The sequence below is a fragment of the Mastigoproctus giganteus genome, chromosome 8, assembly GCF_048544385.1.
Source record: "Mastigoproctus giganteus isolate SK-2022 chromosome 8, ASM4854438v1, whole genome shotgun sequence".
Lineage (NCBI taxonomy): Eukaryota > Metazoa > Arthropoda > Arachnida > Uropygi > Thelyphonidae > Mastigoproctus > Mastigoproctus giganteus.
In genome coordinates this window covers 197858953-197880626 of record NC_143582.1, presented here as the reverse complement: position 1 = coordinate 197880626, position 21674 = coordinate 197858953, and the positions used below count along the sequence as shown (strand labels likewise).

Below are 21674 nucleotides of genomic sequence, written 5' to 3'. Positions count from 1 at the left end.
TACCTCTACATAGATACTAAGAATCATGCCTTTATTCAAGTCTCGAATATCACTTATATTAACTCTCCTGAGGACAAATTCACACTTTTTTTATCAAGACATCCACAGACAGAAGGCATGCAAATAGATGCAAAGAAAACTGTGACGCGTTTCCTCGTTCAGTATAAACATTGCATATGCTGTTTGACTGCAGTAACCTGAAACCAAAATGAGAAGAATGCGTGGACCCATTAGACTTTGAAAAAGATCTTATCGTTGGTGCACGTTTCGCAGGAACCACGATTTAAGAAACGAAAGACATAACTGGTTTCTCAAAAGCATCCATCACAAAGGTTTTAATGATTGTAAAACGAGCGGTTCTTCCACATCTCAAAGGCAGAAAAACATTACTTCGAGAGCGAAGCCGTAGTACTCTAAGGAGCAGTGTACAGAAAAATAGGACATCCATGTGCAGCAAATAACATCTAAATTCAACCAAGTCCAGAACTACCCTATTTCAACCCGTACCATGCGCAGGGATTTGAAGATATTAGGTATTGGCAGTCGCTTCCTTATTCGAAAGGTACTTGTTTCAGAAAAATCTGCCTGCAGTGATGCCAAGAACGTCGTGATTGAACAGTGGAACAATGGAAGAAAGCCATGTGATCAGACGAATCACGATACACTTTGTTTTGCACTGATGGTAGGTAGAGTGTGGCAAGAACTTCATGAAGCGATGGACCCTGCTTGCCATGTTAAGCAGCCCAAGCATCTTGAGGTGGTATCATGGTATGGGGAATGTTTTGTTGGCACGGACTGGGTCCGTTGATACCTGTGGAAGGTTGAACGTTATCCATCTATCAGATCTACTGCATTCTGCAACGTTACACTTTTGTCCCGAAAGTGATGGCCACTTTATGGATGACACTGCAACAGCGCATCGTACCAATATTGCTCAAGGATGGTTCGGAGACCATGACACGGATTTCCACCATCTTCCCTGGCCCCCACATTCACCTAATCTCAATCCTATTGCGAATGTTTAGGATATGCTGGAGAGAGCTCTTCAGCAACAAAATCCTTTTGCGCGATATCTTGTTGGAAAAATCTTTGCTGATTGAAGATTTTTTGCTGGAACAATTAGACCAAAATGCGCTAAAATACCTTATAGAATCCATGCCGCGCCACACACTTGCTGTTATTCGAAACAAAGACTGCCTGATTTGATACTGAATAAAGGTTCGCACTTTTTTTCCCAGTGTGCGTATATTTATTAGGAGTACGACATTTGTGGATGAGGGTATTATATACTAACATATCGTACTACGTGATAGTGTCAACTGTTAAGTCTGTAATTGTATTATCTAATGGACAACACGGGTTCATATATATCTAGATTTTTGTTAGCCTTGTTTGGCCTGTTATTTATTATGTAGCCAACTTCAAGAAGATAATCGTGCTTCATGTGGATGATCTTACGATTCTTATAGGTACACGCGTGTACGTGAATTAATCACTTTATACATTTGCAAGATATTTAAACATTCGGATTGACGAGAACCCCAAAAACTTAAATTTCCCATAACATTCTAAAGTAGTGCATTCCTCTAATTAGTTCACAAATACCAGAACAATGGAATACCCTGGAGCGTGCAATGAATGAATCCTTCGCTCTTTGCATCACGGTCTTTGTGATTTCTGTTCTAACCGCCCATCAGTTTTCTGCTCATTAACGTCCAACTAGGTGACAGTGATGACAAAACGGAAGAGTCAATTTTTACCAATGGCCTGTTTGAAACAGCCACTCTTTCTTAGTTCCTAAGCCACGATGTTTTGATACTGCTGCCGTTGACATAAAAGTTGGCGACATTTCATTTTTAGAGGACATTATTTTGACATCGCCTTTGTGGTATTCAACAATAACAAAGATTCTGCCATATTACGAAGATCCTCTTCACCCTTTTGATGTCATACATGTCATTCCTAAACAGCAATTACAGTCTTTCTTGCTTTTTAAGAAACATTCTATAGTTGGTTTTTTTAAATTTCACAATCATAAAATGACTGCGAATGTAAATTACACAAAAAATGTGATTATTTATGTGATCTCACACATTCTTTTTGAATTGCCTTATCGAAGAATACAAAGGATGCCAGAGAAAAGATAAAAGCAGGAATTTTGTCAGTTTTGATGCATTATTATTAGATCATATGTTATATGGAACTCGCCAATTGAAAGGGGCATTAAATCTAGAAGATGGGCAAAGTACATATTTGAAATTCCATCGAAGTCGTTCACTTCATAATACTTTGGTAATAAAATTGAAAATGCCATTTTAAATCTATTACGTTTTACCAGTAATAAATTCCTCTACATTTAAAAAGATGTAGTTTTTGTTTTTCTTTAATACATCCAGGTATTAAATGCAGTAATCTTTTTTCAGTTTTACACATTCATTAAAAAGTAATACGATCAGAACTTTAATGACAATATTTAGATCTCATTCGCAAGAGCATTTTTTGTACTGAAAAAAATGCTACGATACTTAATTAAGCTGAAAATTATTGTAATAATTAATCCATGTTTACATTATTAAAGAATAAAGTGATCAAGATGATAATAAAAGAATATAATCCACATTACTTATGTCGTTGTAAATCATTTATTATTTATTTGAGGGTTAAAGAAAAATATTAACCTAATTTGTACACATAAACACCATTTTTGTAAATATTTATGTTGAAATGAAGTTCAGTATATCATTCTAACTGATTGTTATTTTAATGTCCGTTATTTGTGTTGTATGTTGTTGACTTTATTCTGTTGTATATAACGTTATCAATAAAAATAGAAATCCTATGAATTTGCATGACGTCACTGACTTATATTTATCTTTGATCACAAGAGTCGGTGTCAGGGCAAACACATCATGAATAGACTACGATATGTTTAACATTTCATAGGTTTAATATTTAATATTTTTATTACTGTATTTTTAACATTTTGGTACATATTATACTAATATATATATATATATATATTTTTTTTTTTTTTTGGTATAATGCATACCAAATAATTGACATAAGTCAAATAATCGACGATTGTTTTTTTGTTTATCATAGCTATTAATGAAAAATTTCCTAACTACATTTATCAACTTATAATCTTTATCTTCAGGTTCCGTGTTCAATTTGAACGTTGGAGACCAACATTTTCCAGCCGACTCTCTTGAAAATGTTCTTGTGTTGTAAGATCCTCTGTCCACTCTTTGATGTTATCAAACCACTTTTTTTCTTTGTCTTCCTTTTGTCTTTAATCTTCCCTCGCAGGATTAGTTTTTGCAGGTTGTATCGAGGGCCACTTATTATAATATGGTCCAGGTAGGCAGTCTTTCTCCTTGAAATTCTAGTTAGTAGTGTTCACGCGGTCCTTACCCTCTTAAGGACCCGCTCATTAGTGACCCGATCAATCCATGAAAATTTGCGCATTCTTCTGAGCGTCCACATCTCGAAGGCTTCCAGTTTCCTGCCTTCCGCATGACCTAGGTCCCGCATCCATATAGGAGAGGGCTCCATGTAGCATTTGACCATTCGATATCTTTTCTGAAAATCCAATTTAGTCTCACAGAGGAACTTCTTGAGTTTCTTAACAGCCTCTTTGGTTTTGGTCTTTTTGGCATTAATTAAACCTATCTGTTCACTGGCTGCTACAACTTTGTTGAGGAGTATTTGGAGATTTCTATTAGATCTTCAATTAGGCTCTTCTATTAGATCTACAATTGTTTCGGCATAGAGATTGCACAGCATAGGAGACACAACCTTGCCTCACTCCTTTCTGGATTTGTACCCAGTCTGTTTTCTCCCTCTACAGTGATTGCCAATTTATAACACGGATTTTAAATTTGTTTTGACTGTAAACGATCTCCACCCTTCCTTGTCATCGATCTTTACCACCGTTCATTCTTATCGTGTTCCATTTGCTTCTGCTGGACAAATTTACCTTCAGACGAGTGCTAATTCTTCAATAACTGCACGCTAATACTCAATTCTTCGAGTGCGTGACTCGTTCTATCGCAGAGACTGGAAAGAATTCTAAGTAGAATGCTCCTATCTGCGGTAAACACATTATGACTTTTGCAGCGCCTCTACTGAATAATGCACAATCCGTTGCCATAGTTACGTATACCTTCATTTCCACGATGGTCCAGTAAGGGCATTGTATAACCGCATTCGACACAGTAATCAAACACTTCATCAGTGTCTCCTAACACGATTCCTATCGTCGACCCACCCCACCCTTAGAGGGACGTCATTTCTCCTAAGTGTCACGTCAACAGATCCCCCCCCTTCCATTCCAACTGCGTTGATGTACCGAAAGTTGCGATTGGTCTTTAGGTTTGTCGACAGCAACGACTCTAGCGGTAAGCAGTCACGTTGAAAGAGAGCGTGCTCCAGTAGCTGTCTGACAGTGTGCGGAACGGGTAGGCGGACATACTGCGAGGCATCGCTTATTACAGTGTGGCATGGAGCTGGAAGCACAGAAGCAGTGAGCGTGATTGTGGTTTACCCTCCAACTGCAGAGAAGTCGTGGGCGTTAAAGAAGTAAGTTCATGTTTTCCTCTCTGTCTATTCTTAGTTTTAACTTGAATCTGAACGCGGTTTGGGAGCAATTGTACTCAAGAAAAGATTGGGATGGGATTTGAGAAACCGAGAGATCTTTTCCACTACATCAATCATGATGGTAAAATAGAGAATCGTTAATATTAAGCTGGAATCCTTCCAATACTATTATGCATACGTCTAAAACTGCCAGATGGAAGATGTATTGTGAATTCAGCAATTTACAGACGATCTAAAGATTGGGAGAGTCTTCAATGATCAGTGTCAAGCAGCCCTTTTTCAGAATAACTTGAACAGGCTTCGAGGATGACAGCTATGTTTTAATGCAGCGAAATGCAATGCTTACATTTGGGAAATATCAACCCTCAGATAACTCAAATTAAATATTAGAGAGTGAGGTTTATTTAAAAACAGTACAGATAGAAAGGGTTCTGAGAATTATGATATGAAGTTCTGAAGCAGTGTAAACAAGCGGCCAGAAAAGCCTATAGTCGATGACTTATCGAACAATATCCTGTAGAGATAGATGATCATAATCCCACTGTATAAGGCAAGTATGGAAACCAATCTAAAAATAAAAAAAAGAAATTAAGCTTTTTTAAAGGGTGACCGCAAAAATCTTCGATTATGAGGATTACAGAGCTTGGCAACCTTATAGAGGACCTTAGTGAGATCTATAAGGCCTTGAGAGGGGTTAACTACGTTTATATATTTTTTCTTTTATATCTTTCTGTACTTTTTTGTTATTTTTGATTTATATATGATGGTTGCCTACGTGAGGAGGGAAACTAAATAGTCTATTCAGTTTCTCTCCCAAAGTGATAATGTTCACTTCGGGGATTACGTTTTTTTTTTATGTCCTCAACATTCGCTTTCCTTTGAGAGCAGTTTTCACCTTGGGAATAACTTGGACAGGCTTCGAGGATGGCAGCTATGTCTTCCTCTTTCCCAGCTATGGGAAAGAGGAAGAAGTCTGCTGGTGCTAATCGAGAGAGTAGGATGGATGGTTAATCGGTACACTGCCATGTTTCTCAGAAATGTCTTCACAAGTGAGGAATGGGTGGGGGCATTGTCGTGCAACAAGAGCAAGATGCTTTTAATCTCGAAATTGTGTCATAACCAGGGAAATGGGCTTCAATAGCCTTTGAAGCACCTGTACATAGTACAAAGTACAAATTCCTTGCGAAAAACATGATCAACATCGTCCTAACCTGGACTTCTGTAAACGAAACTTTTTTGGCCTTAGTGATGATTTTGAAGTCAACTGCATGATCTGATGCTTCTTCTCTGGATCGTACCAAAACACCCAATACCCGTTTCCAGTAACAACACAGTCCAAGAAATTAGGATTATCTTGACAAGTCTGGATGAAGTCTTCGCATGATGACACTCTTCCTGATTCTGCTCATCCGTGAGACTGTACGGCACAAATTTCGCTCAGACCTTCCTTTTCCCTAAATCTTCATGCAGAATTTGATGAATTGTCTCCTTATTCATATCCAACTCATCAGCCATCATTCTGATTATCAAATGATGACCTCTTGCTACAATTTTCCGAACTTTTTAACTCTGTCCTCATTTCAATAACCAAGAAGTTATTCCCAATCACGGACGTGACGTTGTTCACTTGTTGTACGACTTAACGTTCTTCATCATAAACAGTATTTAATATTTCATATTAAATATGATGTTGCAGATTTTGACAGTTTAAAACAAAATTTAATTGCTCCATTCGTTCATTGCTCCAAATGAACTTGCAAAATAGTGACACGGAGCATTAACGCTACTAACTAAACTGGTTGTTACTTGTAGCCTGTAAGTTTACTGAACAGTCAAGCTTGAACTAAAACGTACCATATACTTTTATTTTCAAACTCATCGAACATGGCCTCAACAGCGCTAGTAAAGAAACCTTATTGCCACACCTCGTGTATATTTTCTTTTAGGCTTCCAAGAATGCATCCACTAAAGCAGTGGCACCACTGTCTGTGGGGAAATAGATGCCAGCCATTTTTTTTTTCAAATTAAGAAATTGGTGAAAGTCCGAAGGTGCTATATTTAGTCAATATAGGGGTTGGTCCAAGATTTCAAAGCCGCAGCCATGGCAATGGTGGCAGATTTGTGAGCAGACTAGTTGTCCTAGTCACCTAGTTGAACAAGGCTCCTTTGCTTGGCGTTTTTTTTCTTTGATGTTTTCACTCAAATGCCTCGCGAGGTCTGTTTATTATACCCCTGTATCCTTTCTGGATCTGCTGTCAACAACTTTGGGACCCAACGAGCTGACACCTTTTTCATAGCATGATGGACGTTGTACAACATGGGTCATCTTCCAGGTTCTACTTCCCTCGATTAATGGCGCACTGCCCTTTCTCTGACCTTTTAACCAAACATTTGTAATTTGTTTTTAAAAAAAAGTAATGAACAGATCATCTGCATTGAACTTACAGAATCATCCAATAATCCAGTAATAACGCGTCGACTGGAAATATGTATTACTTAGGGAAATATAATAAAAAGGTGTTTACCTCAATATAGTAAACATTGATTTACTAATATTATTATCAACGTAGAACATATTGAGTATTACAGCTCTGATTCATACTATCTAAATAAAAAGGTGTATATCTTTCTTTACAAATAACTTTTTGAAAATTAATATTTTTTTGACTTTTTAAATTATTGCCATTTTTTTATTAAAAAAATGTTTTTTTTAAGTAATGTTCAGAAACCTAACGCACAACCTTTGAGAGATGGTCTTTCTATGCTACTCACATTGTCTTTTTATCTCTACCACAGAAATTGCATTTTCGTATTATACGTTATTGTTTTCATGTTACTTTTTTGCATTTGAGAGAGAGAGAGAGAGAGAGAGAGAGAGAGAGAGAGAGAGATCCAACCTTTTCCCTTCAGTAACATAAAAGAGATCTTAAAACACTGAACACAATAACCACAATCTACCCTTCCTATTTCTTGCTCATTTACCACGATCAACAACTTTAATGTTTTTTCGTCTTTTTCTTTCTTTTTCTACTTTGCTTTCATTTATTTTTTGAGCGTTTTTAGTTTTTAATATCTTCAGAGGAATTCAATAAGTTTTTAAGTTGCTTATGCAAACAAAACAATTACTGGCACCAGGCTTCATTCTAAATGTACCGAAATAGATGCAGACTTCATTCGGTTAGTTGGAATTTTTGGAGCTGTACTCTTGTACTGTCAGAATTATACATATATTTACACCCCTCCCTCTTCAAATCCGGGAACAAAACACTGAGTGAAATAATTGATAATAATTATTATCATTAATAATTAAAAAATGAAATTATGGTTATGAAATTATACTAAAGACAGCTCTAATCATTTCTAAAAAGGTTAATCCATACACACTGGCTGAAAAACATATATATCTAAGAATTAAAATGATTGCTTAATACTAATCTATAATTTTAATTAATTAATTTCCATATTAATTAGATTATAAAAATAAAGTAAATAAATAAAATAGGCAAATTATAAAACTAAAATCAATTTTATATTATATGCATTAGGAAGGATATCTTATCTTCTTAGTACTGACAGCACAAAAATTCTGCTTTCACGAGTTGCGTTGATATTGCACTACTTAAAAAACAAAAGACCACAAAATCTTCCATTTATTTAAGGATCCCTAAATAACACAATCCCTAAATAAATATCAATTTAACCTTTTTGGAAGTGTAATGGGTCGCCAGCTTTTTCAGGGCGCCATCATTTTATTCTTTTTTTTTCTTTAATAATTTGTTTTTTATAAGAATTTCTACTGTTTTTATTTATGAACAATAAAACCAATCTTTACTTCCAAAATCATGCTATTAGGCAGAGAGAATTGCAATCTAGGGCAACTCATTGTGAAGGCACAGCACTATACTCTTCATCAGCATTAAAAAAAGTCCAGCATTGTCTATGACTTAAAAGTATACGAGATCTGGATTTTTCCAAGTATTATAATTCAATTTTCTTCAAATATTAATTTTCTATGGATAATTTTCAACAGTTTCCAGAGTTTCCGGTAGTTACATATAAAAATTCCTTTGTATTCACCTGAAGTTAAACCGATGAGGGCCAAAGCCTCTAGTGTTCCACTTTTCTTAGCGTCTTGCTGAGTATTTATTGCGAACTGGTAACTCAGATTTAAGAATACCATGAATCACCGCTACTTTACGAGTACTGAGAAGAATTGCCCCTGCCATAAATTCTGCTCTCACCGTTGACGGATGACAGGCAATTAGTGTACCGTGGAGGAAGATTATTTTTCTGGCCAGAACGCTAACTGAAACTGTCACTTCTCCTCTAGATACTTAAGCAAGTGGAAAATACATTTTATTGACAGACTATCTCTTTTGCGTAGATAAAAATAGCAATATACGAGACTGATTAAGTATACATACACTGCATTGCCAAAAGTATGCAGAAACTCCTGGAATTTGAGAAATATTAGCGCATATGTCAGGAATAAGTAAAAAAGCAACTGTCTTTTCACTAGAAGTAAGCAGATCTGATCGAGGCGCTGAGCTTAGAGACTTCCTAATCATCATAGGATACCATTTTAGCAATCAGTAATTATTCTTTATTCTTTCTTTAATTATTCTTTCTTTTTTTCTCTTTTTTTCCACGTCATATAGGCTATCCCTACACCGTACACTGTAACTGAAGTATTGAATATTATATTTCTTGCATGCGCCGGCTGGATTAGGCAGTATGGCAGATGCGCAGCATAGAAGTCATTGCTTTTTCTTCGTAATTTAGATATCAGTTTACGAAATGCATAAATCATGAATTGCTACTATTTTATTGTTGTATTAATCACAGCAGAAACGATAAATACTTGTTATATTTCAATAGATATTAAAATACAAGAAGAAATAAGTAAACTGCATTACGAAAATGTTAACTACAGTCGTTTAATTTATTAAATCATAAAGCCTGAAATGCAACTATATTTTATTAAATAAATTAGTAATTGGTAACAAGATAATTACTTCTTCGCTTCTGTTAATCAGAAAAAGAAAATAAATTCAGCGAATTTAAGACATAAAAAATCTAACACTCCTGAAATGTAATGCAATGCGAACTTGTTAATTTTATTACCACGCACAATTTAGGCAACCTAACTCCTCCCCTTCTTCCCCAAGTATAAATCGTTGATGTTGTAACATTACACTAACATTATGCTCAGTTATTAAAACTGCTCTTACTTAGACTTTAAATCATCTTAACATGATTTAGTTCTGGGATATTATTCTACACATCAACAGTGGGCCCAGTTACGCCAAGGAGCAGTTACTGAAATCCTTCAGAGTTCCAACGGACCGATGTGTTTCAAACAAATTACTGTACTTCTGACCGTGTAGACAGACTGGTGTTGGCTCTTACAAGTCTCGGATCCCCGCATTAATTCCGTAATTAGCTGCAGAAAGTTACATAATTATCTGAAGTGTTTCAGCCATGATGTAATTCCCAAAATTCTCTAACATTTGAGTTCAAGGCTTCAGACAGGTATTTCAGGCTAATGATAAGCAACGCATACCAATCCGTTTCCAAGATTATGTTAATTAACATTATCGCAACACGCGAAACATAAACTAAAGATTATGAACAGTAAAATACCCCCACAATGATTCCCTAAATTGCAACTGCTCTAAGGAGATATATTGGACTGCTGTGTGGCTAATAAAGAGATGGCATGGTTGCTCGCTAACCGCATTGAGGAGGAAGTTAATATTCGGGCATTGTAGAAGATAACAGGAAGAACGCGTAGTTAACTAAGAAATTTGTTCCATTGACTGAGGTCGACAAGTGATGGGAATTTTAAAAGTTATTTCTCGAATAAACAGTGGAATATTTGAAGCTCCTTATTACAGAAATACCCAAATTGTCTCTGTTCATCTCCATTGAAAGATGCACTGAAATTTTTGTAACTTTAATGAACAACCAATCTCGAATAATATACAATAATAAATACGTTATCTTAAAAGAAAGTCTTATCCATTTTAAAATACTTTAAATCAACTTCCTTAATCTTACTTTAATTTGCTATTCAAAGTTCTTCTTATAGTCAATCAGTGTCCTGTAAGATGAAAAATCTTACACGTTAATATATTAGAAATGAGTGAGATTTATTTAAATTAAAGTTTAGGAAATAGCAAAATAGGACAGTAAACATTACTGGTCACAAATATTATTCTGGGTCACTCACAAGGATTAAAAATTAGACAAGGTTGAATTAGAGAAGGGAGCGGTAAGCTGTTAGCAATTAGAGGTACATTTCACTTCGCACCATGGTAAAGAACAAAGGGATGTAGACTGAACATTGTCGGACATTCCTTTTGATCCGGGGACACCTGGTGACATCGGTCAGGTAGTATTTTGCTTGGGTTAGCAATCACCTTGGCGTTTGACTGTCGGCGATCGCAGGTTAGAAGAGAGTGTAAACAAATCTGTTAAAAGCACTAACAAAGTGACGGCGAACTTCAAAGCAGTGGCAGCCTGGGAAATTTTGCAAATTTATTAAAATGAGCTCTGAAGGTACAGCTGAAGAAAAGTTAAAATGCACGAATAGGAGATAATGAAAGTGAATATAAAGGAAAAGATTGGTTAAAAGCTAGAAGAAGGGGGCGGTGCGTAATTGAGATGGACAAAAAAGGAATAACTGATGAAAACTGTCCTGTGCTGGACTGTACTGTCCTGTGCTGTGCTGTGCTGTGCTGTGCCATGCTGTGAGCTTCGGAGAAGTTTTTGTTGGTTTTGGTGAAGATGAGATCTGAAGAAAAAAAGTTAAGAAGTTAAGATGGAATAGTGAAAGGTTAGATAAGTCTAGTGCAGTCGTAAGTTAAGAAAAGTTAGTGGAGTTCATAATAGAAAAGGACAGTCGAATAGCCCGTTATCGGAAGGCAAGTATGCAAACGACTGAAGTGTGTGAAGAAATAAACCTGTCCGTTATAGGAAAGTAGTGAAAGTGGCCAGCGTGAAAATAAGTAATGTAAGGAGAAAAATAAACCTAGGCGATCATCTGAAGGCAGTGATAAAGACAAGGCGCAGATAAATGAGCTGTGAAGATAGAATTGTAATTCCTAGTCCGCCAGAATAGCTGAACCGAAGTTAAGTAGCAATATCGAGGACGAGCCCATAAATTCCTAAAAGACACAGTGATGCCCTATCAAGACGTAGACCAGCCCATTGAGGAACGAAAGGCCCTACAAAAAGATCCTGTTCAGTATCAGAAGTAAGTGTTTAATTAACATGAGTATTCGCTTGTAAATTATAGGACTCTAAACAAGGGTTAGGAATTATAAGAGGGACATTATAACATATATAATAAGAGATATGTACTTAAAAATGTGTAATTAAGATAAGGATCTCTAGATAAAGGTAAGGAGATGGAGATTCATAGATGTGGAAAATTTTCTTGAGTAACATAAAGTAAGGTAACAGTTTTGGATGTGGGATAATTCAGAGGGCTTATAGAAAGAGTATTATATATGTGATACACTGAACTGTCACAAGTTGACTAGTCAAAAGAGGTTGTTAGCATAACTTAGGGATTGAGATAAATATTTGATTTAAGAGATGAATGCTAATGTATTAGAAAAGATAAATAATCTAATTAGAAAGAAATTACCCTTAATGTTGCAAACAGAGAAATCTTATTGTTAAAAAGGGAAGATTGGAATGTGAGAGACAAGCCTGATCTATTAGAATAAAAAGTGATTTATTCAGAGAATGTTTTACTAAGTAATGTATAAAAGGAGTCGCATAAGAAAGATGTTGTTAGCCTTGTGATATAATGGAGGAAGTTGTACAAGAATATAACTAAACTTAACCAATGATTTTATGCTTGTACTGTAATAAAACAATACTAATTATAATATGTACTGGATCATTGAACAATTTCATTTATGTAAATATATGTAATAAAATCTTGTGTATATTTTAAACGAAGTCTTTGTTTAGTCATTTTGAACACTCAGCCTGTTCGAAGGGAATTAAATTAAGAAGTTCCATTGAATTTGGAATTCTCCTGTAAAGTAAGGTCAGATGTGTAAGTGGGGAAATTAAAATAAGGTGGACAACAACTCATATAAGGGAATAAAATAAAAACAAAATAATTAATATAAATAAAATAAAAATAATAATCGTGTATTCCACCCCCCACAGTCCCAACCATCCTGGTACCGCTTCTCCATCGTGGATATATCCTGATGATGTAATTTAGAAATGGAATGAAGAAAATGAATTTTCAAGGACATTCGGCAGTCCATATCTTAAAAACATCGCACCAGAGATTCATAATTATCTTTTTCCAAGAAATCCATGCAGAACTGCCCTAAACGATCACCAAGGGCTAGCAGAAGGCCGTTAATATCTTCTATAACGAAACATTTTGAAAATATTTCATGTTCAATCTTGTCTGTCTGCCTCTTTAGTTTGGAGGCAGACAGACAAGATTAAAGATGCTAACTCTCTCAAATATTACTGCCATCCACGAACACATTTAATCAAGTCAAGCTTTGTGAAAGGTAAACACGGTAGTCACAAACAGTATGCAGGAGAAATGTAATATTGCTGAAACACCTAAATATAACAAATGGCATTCGTTATATCTTAACCGCTAGACACTTCTACGCAGATCCTTACATTAATGCTATATAAGAAGGAGAAAGCATCGATCTTTTAAATAAACGTGTTACATGTCCATTTACCAACATTCATTAGAGAGTGTCAGTAAAAACACAATGGCGTGCACTTCTCCAGCTGCGAATACGATGGTTCAATGAATTATTATTATTATTATTATTAGCCATATGGTGCAAGGAAGCCTGAGGCTTATGCTGCACCGGCCAAAACAAAATTCCCTAGTACCCTGAGAGAGAGAGAGAGAGAGAGAGAGAGAGAGAGAGAGAGAGAGAGAGAGAGAGAGAGAGAGAGAGAGAAGTAGAAAGGAATCACTAAGAAAGGGAAGAATGATGATATCCAGCTCAGGACCCTGGGTGTGCCAAGCCCATACTCACCAGATATGAGCCCCTGGGGATAAATATTGATCATAAGCAGTTATGCTGCATTGTGAAATGTCGAATTTTTAATCTTAAAGGCTGCTATAAGCGTTTCTTAACTATATCTCCAAAAGGTCTCTTAAATAGAAAAAAAATCGTATGCAATTAATGTGTACACGCTTAAATAGATCTGCTTGTACTGCAGACGGCCTAATCACTTTGGCCATTGAAAGCAACTGAATCAACATCGATCAGCATCCCTGTTGCACGCTTTCGTGAGTCCATGCCACCACGAATCTAGGGTATTTTGAGGACTAAATGGAATCCAACTTACTATAGGATAGCTGTACCTAATAAAGTGGCCATTGAGTGAATATTTAAAAGGTGGACTGCTGTATATTTGCTTTTGACCAGTCAACTACGGACGCCTTTGTAAAATTAATAATTTGCAATGTTTCTCCTTTCTGTGGTTTATGATTTTAACCAATCTAATAACACTGAAAAATAAATATATAATTTTATTTTGTGCATTATTATAAAAGTTAAACAGTATAAAATTTACAAATTTTGAAATTATTATTATTTTTTTCTAGTTAATAAACACACGTTGTACACACATCACGGCATCATATGCGTCATAGACAAACACGTCATCACAGATACGTCGTAAACAAACACGTCATCATACGTCATAGATGCACGTCATCATATACGTCGTCGAACGTCATAGATACATTAATTAAAGTCATCATGTATACGTCATGCATATATTATATACAGTATCTGTATTTCAATTATGTGTATTATAAACACACACACCACATAGAATGCGCTTAGAGGGAATATATGCATAAATTAAAGAAAATTATGATTTCCGTTTTAGGGTTCAAATATGGTGTAATACAGAGGACGGAGGAATATAGAAGAGGAAGAATGCGATCTGTAATTCAACATCACCGATCATTTAAAATCAATTTAATTAAAAATATATATCAAAATATTGTAAAAGATTTCAAAATGGACGTATAAGGATAAGAAAATAAATGCGGACTGTTGTAGTTCCCATATCTGAATACGAAAGTTATCCATCCACATACAAGAGCTCGTACTAAAAGATGTGCCACATGTTGAGGCAAACAATCAATTCTAGCTTAGGGCACAACTCGGTTCTGATCATACATCGTTCCTCTCAGCCGGAGTTCTCCCACAGCAATTGTATTAAGCGTTTCAGATTACGTCATTATTTTTAGATACACGACCGCTGCTCCTCTCAGTTTGAAAAGAAAAGGGATGAGGGGAATTGCGAGAGAAAATTATACCTTATACGACATAACGGATCTTCTTCAATTAAAGGATTTGATGTTTACATCAAAAGGGTGTGTAACTATGCAAAATAATTGTTTCATTTCCATCCAGGAACGTTAAATAAAAATACAGCAGTAATTCGATTGTAGTTATTCTTAACTGCCGCGACCATTCAGAGTAATTCCCATAATCCGATCATTACAAAAGCAAGTCTCTCTCTCTCTCTCTCTCTCTCTCTGAAAGAAAGCACTAATCGATTGAAAGAGCTGAAATGATCATTCCCGTCTAAATTATATCGCTTGATGCGTATTACAACCACTTACATTTGTCCGATGATCACTAAGTAATGGAAGGAAAGGTTGCCACAGTTAATATTAATGGGATAAGTATTTCGAAAATAGATTCTGTTCATCAAAACAAAGCTCATCATCGCCAGAGGATACAAAGAAAACAGAAATGAAGTGAATTATTTACAGTTAATAAACTTAAAATAAATCTGAGCTTTGAAATGTATAGATTTAATAAACTTGGTAAGTTTAATTTTGCATAATACTCTTAGAAATGTAAGCTAGCGTACTTTAAAGAAAGAAAATTAAATGTGTAATTGAAATTTAAGAAAGAAAATGCAATTTATAATTAATATTAATAATTTTAGGAAAATAAAACTAATGAGGATATTTCTGATGAGATGACATTTTTGAGTAGATGTTTGGAATTCTGTTTGCTTGGGCTACAATTTCATAAAATACACTGAGAGGCCACTTTATTGGATACGCCTACCCTTTTCGTGAAATGGATCTCTCTTCCAGTATCAACATCATGTGTTGGTACCATGTGGAGGATTGGGAAAATGTTGCCTATTCTGACGAATCCCGGTTCCTGCTGTTTAGGGCTGATGAGTCCATTGACCCATCCTGCCAGGTGTCAACAACGCAGGCTGGTAATGGCAGCGTAAGGTCATGGGGAATGTTTTCAAGGTGTACACTGGGCTCTCTTTACACCGGTGGAGCAATGATTCCACAAGTTATCTGGAAATTGTTTCGAATTAAGTGCATCCTTCATGGCTGCATTGTATCCATCGGCGAATGGGGTCTTCCAACAGGATAATACGTCATGTGGTAATGCCAGAATTGTACAGAACTAATTCCAAATACACTAGAGTTAATTCAGAATGGCGGTGACTTCCCCACTTTCCAGATCTATGTCCAATAGAGCACCTGTGGGATGAGGCGAAACGAGCTCTTCAGAGTACAGATAAGCAACCACCCATTTTCAACAACTATAGGAAGAATTAAACAAATATCGATCAGCAAGCCTGTAGTACGCTTTGGACACGTCATTGAGTCCATGACATGATGAATACAGGCTATTCTGAGGGCAAAAGGGCGAATCAACTCACTATAAGTGTCTGAAATTCTATAAATGTTCTGTTAAAAACAGAGCCGGATTTAAACTTGTTGTGACTCTAAGGCCTAAGCTATAACATGTCTGAGGCCCTTGAACTCGGATTTTCCATCCAGCAAATCGTCCACGGCGCAACATGGCCAAGTTTCTGATGCGCCTAACCCCTACAACAACCTGTTAAAAAGCCAGTATAATATTCAATGCGGATTATCTCAGTACGCTTTATTAGCAAACATGACCGCTTTCTAAAACAATCTCAAACTGAATAAATTTACATATATCAACAGAGTTTTTAAATAAGTATCAGCAGATCAGCGTCATGAACAAAAAAACATAAGTTATATTAGCAAATGCAAGTGCAAAAAAAAAAAAAAAAAAAAAAAAAAACAGAATAATTTGCATGCCTGCAAAAATGCTGCCAACATCTTAGCGCAGCTCATTAGCTTTCTTTACAACCGCGTCCCCAGTTTCCAAGACTTGTTCTTCGATATAATTCAATTACAACTCTCACCTGAATCGGAGGATGTAATAAGATACTTATCCTGAGTTCAACGTGCACACAGACGACAGCAGGGCCTGCTGCCATTGCACGAGGTTCGTAGACTCCTTAAAATATAACGCTAATTTAATTTTGCTTCTGGAGGAGAGGTACTCGCAGTAATGAGCAACATTTTCTGCATGACACTGCATTAAAATTGTTGCGAGCCATGTGGGGTTGCTCAGACTAAAAAACATTCGGTTCTTTAGTATCTTTAAAGAAGTAGTCCTCCTTTTCACATAAGATCTTCTGGAAACCTTCAATTTTAATAAGTTTCGCGCAGCAGTGATAGGCTATTACTGATTCTTTCTGTCACTTATGGCTTATTACGCATGATTTATGTCCCAAGTGACGTAAATTTACCATATACATCTAAAAGACAGCTCACCCTTCGTAATATGGTTGATGCCATCCCAAGGATCGATTTGCTCGCGCAATAAATGACTTCTATCAACAGATGCATTAGGTAAATGACATTGGAGGATGGCAGTAACACATTTGTCATCTGCATTTGTAGTATTTGGATTATTTTCATCCATTTACCGTTGGTTCCGATGTCTTCAGTGTGTCTGAATGGCCTCCATTCCATAATATCAAATAACCATGATAAAAACACATTCCGTAATGCAAATGCAACCTCTGACTCTAACGAAACAAATACGACAGCGATCCTAAAAGTAGCTTCTAACATCTGCGTCTTAGTGGCAAATCAATCAGCGAAATGGTCGCATCTTTTCTTAACTCCTTATCGATTGGTAGTGGCATCCATTTTACTGCAAAACCCTTGGAGTTTTATTTTAGCATCGTATCTTGAAGAATTACTGGAGGATCCATTATTCATGTTTCGATACTACTTAAATTTGCGCTAAAATCAAAGTAAGTTTGAGAAATATATTCAAATACAAGACGTAACTAAAAAAAAGTAAGGGATGAGTTTATTGTGAAGATTCTACAGGGTGGATGAGTGGCACATTGCCTGTGAAGACATGTTTCAGTATATGTCTTTACGTGCATTGGCATTATTCATGGAAAATTGGTTTTTCTAGTGGAGTTAGTAGTACAGCATTAGCAGGAGAAAATTTCTCTCTGATTTCATTAAATGCATCTATCTCTCTCTTTGAATTTACACAAACTTTTTGTATAAAGTGTAGGTGATAGTTTGGCCAAATACTCATTGATAAAATCTATGGGCTGTCCTGATTACGATTCATTTCTTCCGACTCTTTTATCAATGATCTTGATAAATCACCTCCTACCATACCAAACACATTCTACTCAACGTCTTCTGTTGTCTTCAGACAGAAGGATGTCAGGAGAATTCTGACAATCCTGATGCTAAGAAATCGCCAGGTGCTGTGGGCATTTCTCCAGGTCCTGATGGTGTTTCTCCACTTGTTCTCAAAACCAGTTGTCCTGAGCTTGCTCTTGTTTGCACGCATTTTCACTCTTTCTTATTCTGTGGAAATTTGCTCATATACAACCAGTTCTTAAGAAAAGGGTGAAAATTGGCGTAATTTAAATTACATCTCACTGCACTGTCCTCTACTCAACTTCCAACTCTTAAACTATCTGGAAACCTTCCATCTAATTAATGAATGCCAATAATGAATTCGTCAGTGTCGATCCACATGTGAAACTCCAACAGTTGTTGTCAGCATTTTAAAGGCTTTTGATCATGTTTGGCAAAATGTCTTCTAAATAAGCCCACATTTTATGGACTGTCGTGTTTCTTTTCTTTTCTTTTTTTTTTTTTTTTTTTTTTCCAATTGGATATCCAGTTTATTCTCTGAACTTTTACTGCGATTTATTGTAGATGGCTCTCCATCTTCTAACTTCACTAATGTTGGTGTTATCCAAGATTCGGTTCTTTTCCCCACTCTTCCTTTTGTATATTAATCACCTTCTTCCACCAACTGGAAATCCTAGTCGCAGTTTTGCTGAAGATAGCAGACTGGATTCCACTTTATAGTTTACGAAACCTTGTCCCTCGCAAACAGCTTCAACTTGTTGAATATCCAATTCCTTAAATGTTGATCTCCAGACAATTCTCCAGTAGTACGAAAGAGAACTTAGTAACTTCAATTCCTTCTAAAACTCAGCCCAATCTTATTTATCTCAAAAAAGAGTCTACTGCTCCTATGCTCATCTCCGATTACATTCAGATATCTAGATAAGACCCCATAAAATATTGCTTCTTTCGAACCCAAAAAAACTTTTCTTTTTCGCTATCAGCTTTACTTTTTTTTAAGTTACTGACACTGTATAGATCTGAAATCCGTCCAACCATAGAATACTGTTCCCTCATCTGGGTTGGTGCTCCCAGAACCTCTCTCAGGCTTCTAGATTCCATTAAAAGGAGGGCAGTTAGGATCATTAATGACCCATCTCTAACAGAGTCTCCACTCTCTGTCTCATAGTCGTTCTGTTTCTGCTGCTGCATGCCTTTTCTATAGCTGCTTCAATGGACACTGTTCTTCTGAATTGGCATCTGTAATTCCTCCACTTTTTTTCCCCCATTCGGAATATGTACTGCAATCATTTAGCACTCATTGCCCAACGCCAAACTCACAGAACCAACTATTTCTCTTTCTCATTTATCTCTTCTACTTCCTGGCACAACCTTTCTTCATATGTATTTCTAAAAAAGTATTCTGCCTCGGGAACCATTAACTCAGAACATCATCCACTAATCACAGTACTAAGTATTTTAGGCTCTATTATCTTTCGTGTTTGGGCTTTTCATGAAAAAAATCTGCTTCTCATAGTTTTGTTTAATAAGTAGATTTTCTTCTCCTGCCGCGAATCAGAATAAAATACCTTGTTCACATATTTAATGCATACGTGACTGCATGATTCTGTTCAAAATACCAGCCTTATAAAATCAATAAACTCTCTCTCAGGCAGTTTGTCAACCTATACCTAAACCTACGAGAGTCGCACTGCTTTCTGCTAGCTTGGCAAGCAAGATATCAGCTACAGAGATAATTCAGTGGTCTTAATTCTTGCAACAGAACAAATAAATGCGTCTCCAAAAGGATTTGACTGCTATGACAGCCCGTTTCACGACTAACTGGTCCCTCATTAGATAGCAGATGGTCTCTAATGACAACAAGCGGACAAAACGGTTTTTAAAGAAGTTGTCCGATGTGAGCTGCATGTGGTAAACGAAATTAATTTTCTAAAGTTGATTATAGCTAAAGCTGGTTGTTAAAAGGAGTGCAATACCAGCGTAACTCTTCACAACAGGGAGGTTGTTCTGCTGTGAGAATTAACACCACTGCGTTACCAGTACAGTTTAAATCATGCACCCATAAAAACAGATAAAAAGATAAGATAATTATTATAAATGTTTACAGATGTAAAAAAATTATAATGATTATATGTAAAAATACGGAAAAATTTAGAACCTCACACCTTACCATTCCTGAGAGCGCCGAATTTTAAAGTGTTTATTGTAGTACTGTCTCTCATGACAAAATAATCTCGCCAAAATTTGAATATTTTAAATATATATTCAGTATCTTCTGCCGAGAACTATCAATTTCAGTTTATGCTACTACCAACATTTTAATACATCGTTTGATTATTTAATCACAACGAGTTATTAAGGTAGTGCACTGCTCTAAATAAGTAATGCTTTACCAGTGGAGAAGGCTAACGTTATTTACTTTTGGTGGATACCACCACCCAGAAGGCACCGTTTCGAAGCTTATTGGCTTCTCATAAGTGGGTGGGCAGGTACCTATTGCAACAACCGACAGGGTATCTGCCCACCCACCGATCAGAAACCAATAAGCTTAGAAACGGTGCCGTCTGGGTGATGGTATCCGCCGAGAATAAGTAACAGTCTTCTCCACTGGTGAAATTTAATTATTCAAAGCAGTGCAATACCTCGGACACTCGTTGTAAAGATATTCACAACATGAGATATAATTAAACGATGCATTCATACTACCTGGGTAGTAGAAATGTATGTGCAGTAACCATGCATAACCAGCTCCCTCATACTCTTAGGCATTAACTAAGAAAAATTTTGGATAATATGATATAATCAAAAGATGCATTAAAACTACCTTCGTAGTAGAAATGATGTGTGTGCATTACCCGCGAAAAACTAAATGCATAAATAAATTCATAAAAGTATGAAATACTCTTAGGCATTTAGCCAAGAAATATCTTTTATATTTAGTCCTGATTTCTCTCAAACATTTTCATTAATTTATTATTAATCTTTTAACTCTTTTTCCAATAAGTATTGATAATTTTTAGTAATATTAGATGTAGTAAAAAAAAATATAGCTACTGTATAAGCAGTACGCAAACCGGCTTCTCCAAATAATTTTATATTCTAAATAACGACAGCCAGATTTCGTTGTCTACACTCAGTGTACATCTGGCGTACACTGAGTGGGCAAGAAAAACATGTAGGGCAAAAATCTGTATAATCTTCTTTAAATTCTGATGATATTCTTGTATTTGAATAGTGCTTATTAAAAAAAACTACTTCACTTGAGCAAAATGAAAATAAAGTGATCCATAAATCATTCAATAAATCATTCTGTTCAACCGTGGAAAAATTCTCAGATGGTGTGCATTTATTGGATCATTAGCGTAAGCGATTACTGGTGTTTGGTTTTCTCTCTTTCTGAATATCTTTTCTTGAAGTAATTTTGCGGTATTGAAACACAATAAACGTATATTGTACACCAAAAATTTGCGTCGAGAGCTTTTGAATGCAGATATGATGGATAATTTAAACGATAGCTAGAAAAACAAGTTATTTAATGTACTCAGTCCGTTAT

At 36.0% G+C, this 21674-nt stretch overlaps 1 protein-coding gene across 1 annotated transcript in view; it reads left to right on the top strand.

The window, feature by feature from the left end:
- Nucleotides 1–4448: 4448 nt before the first annotated feature.
- LOC150082154 (uncharacterized) overlaps nucleotides 4449–21674 on the top strand; it is a 79499-nt gene continuing 62273 nt past the window's right edge. The window contains exon 1 of the mRNA XM_090380017.1: nucleotides 4449–4581. The gene's annotated coding sequence lies outside the window, so the exon portion shown is untranslated. The remainder of the gene's footprint in view (nucleotides 4582–21674) is intronic.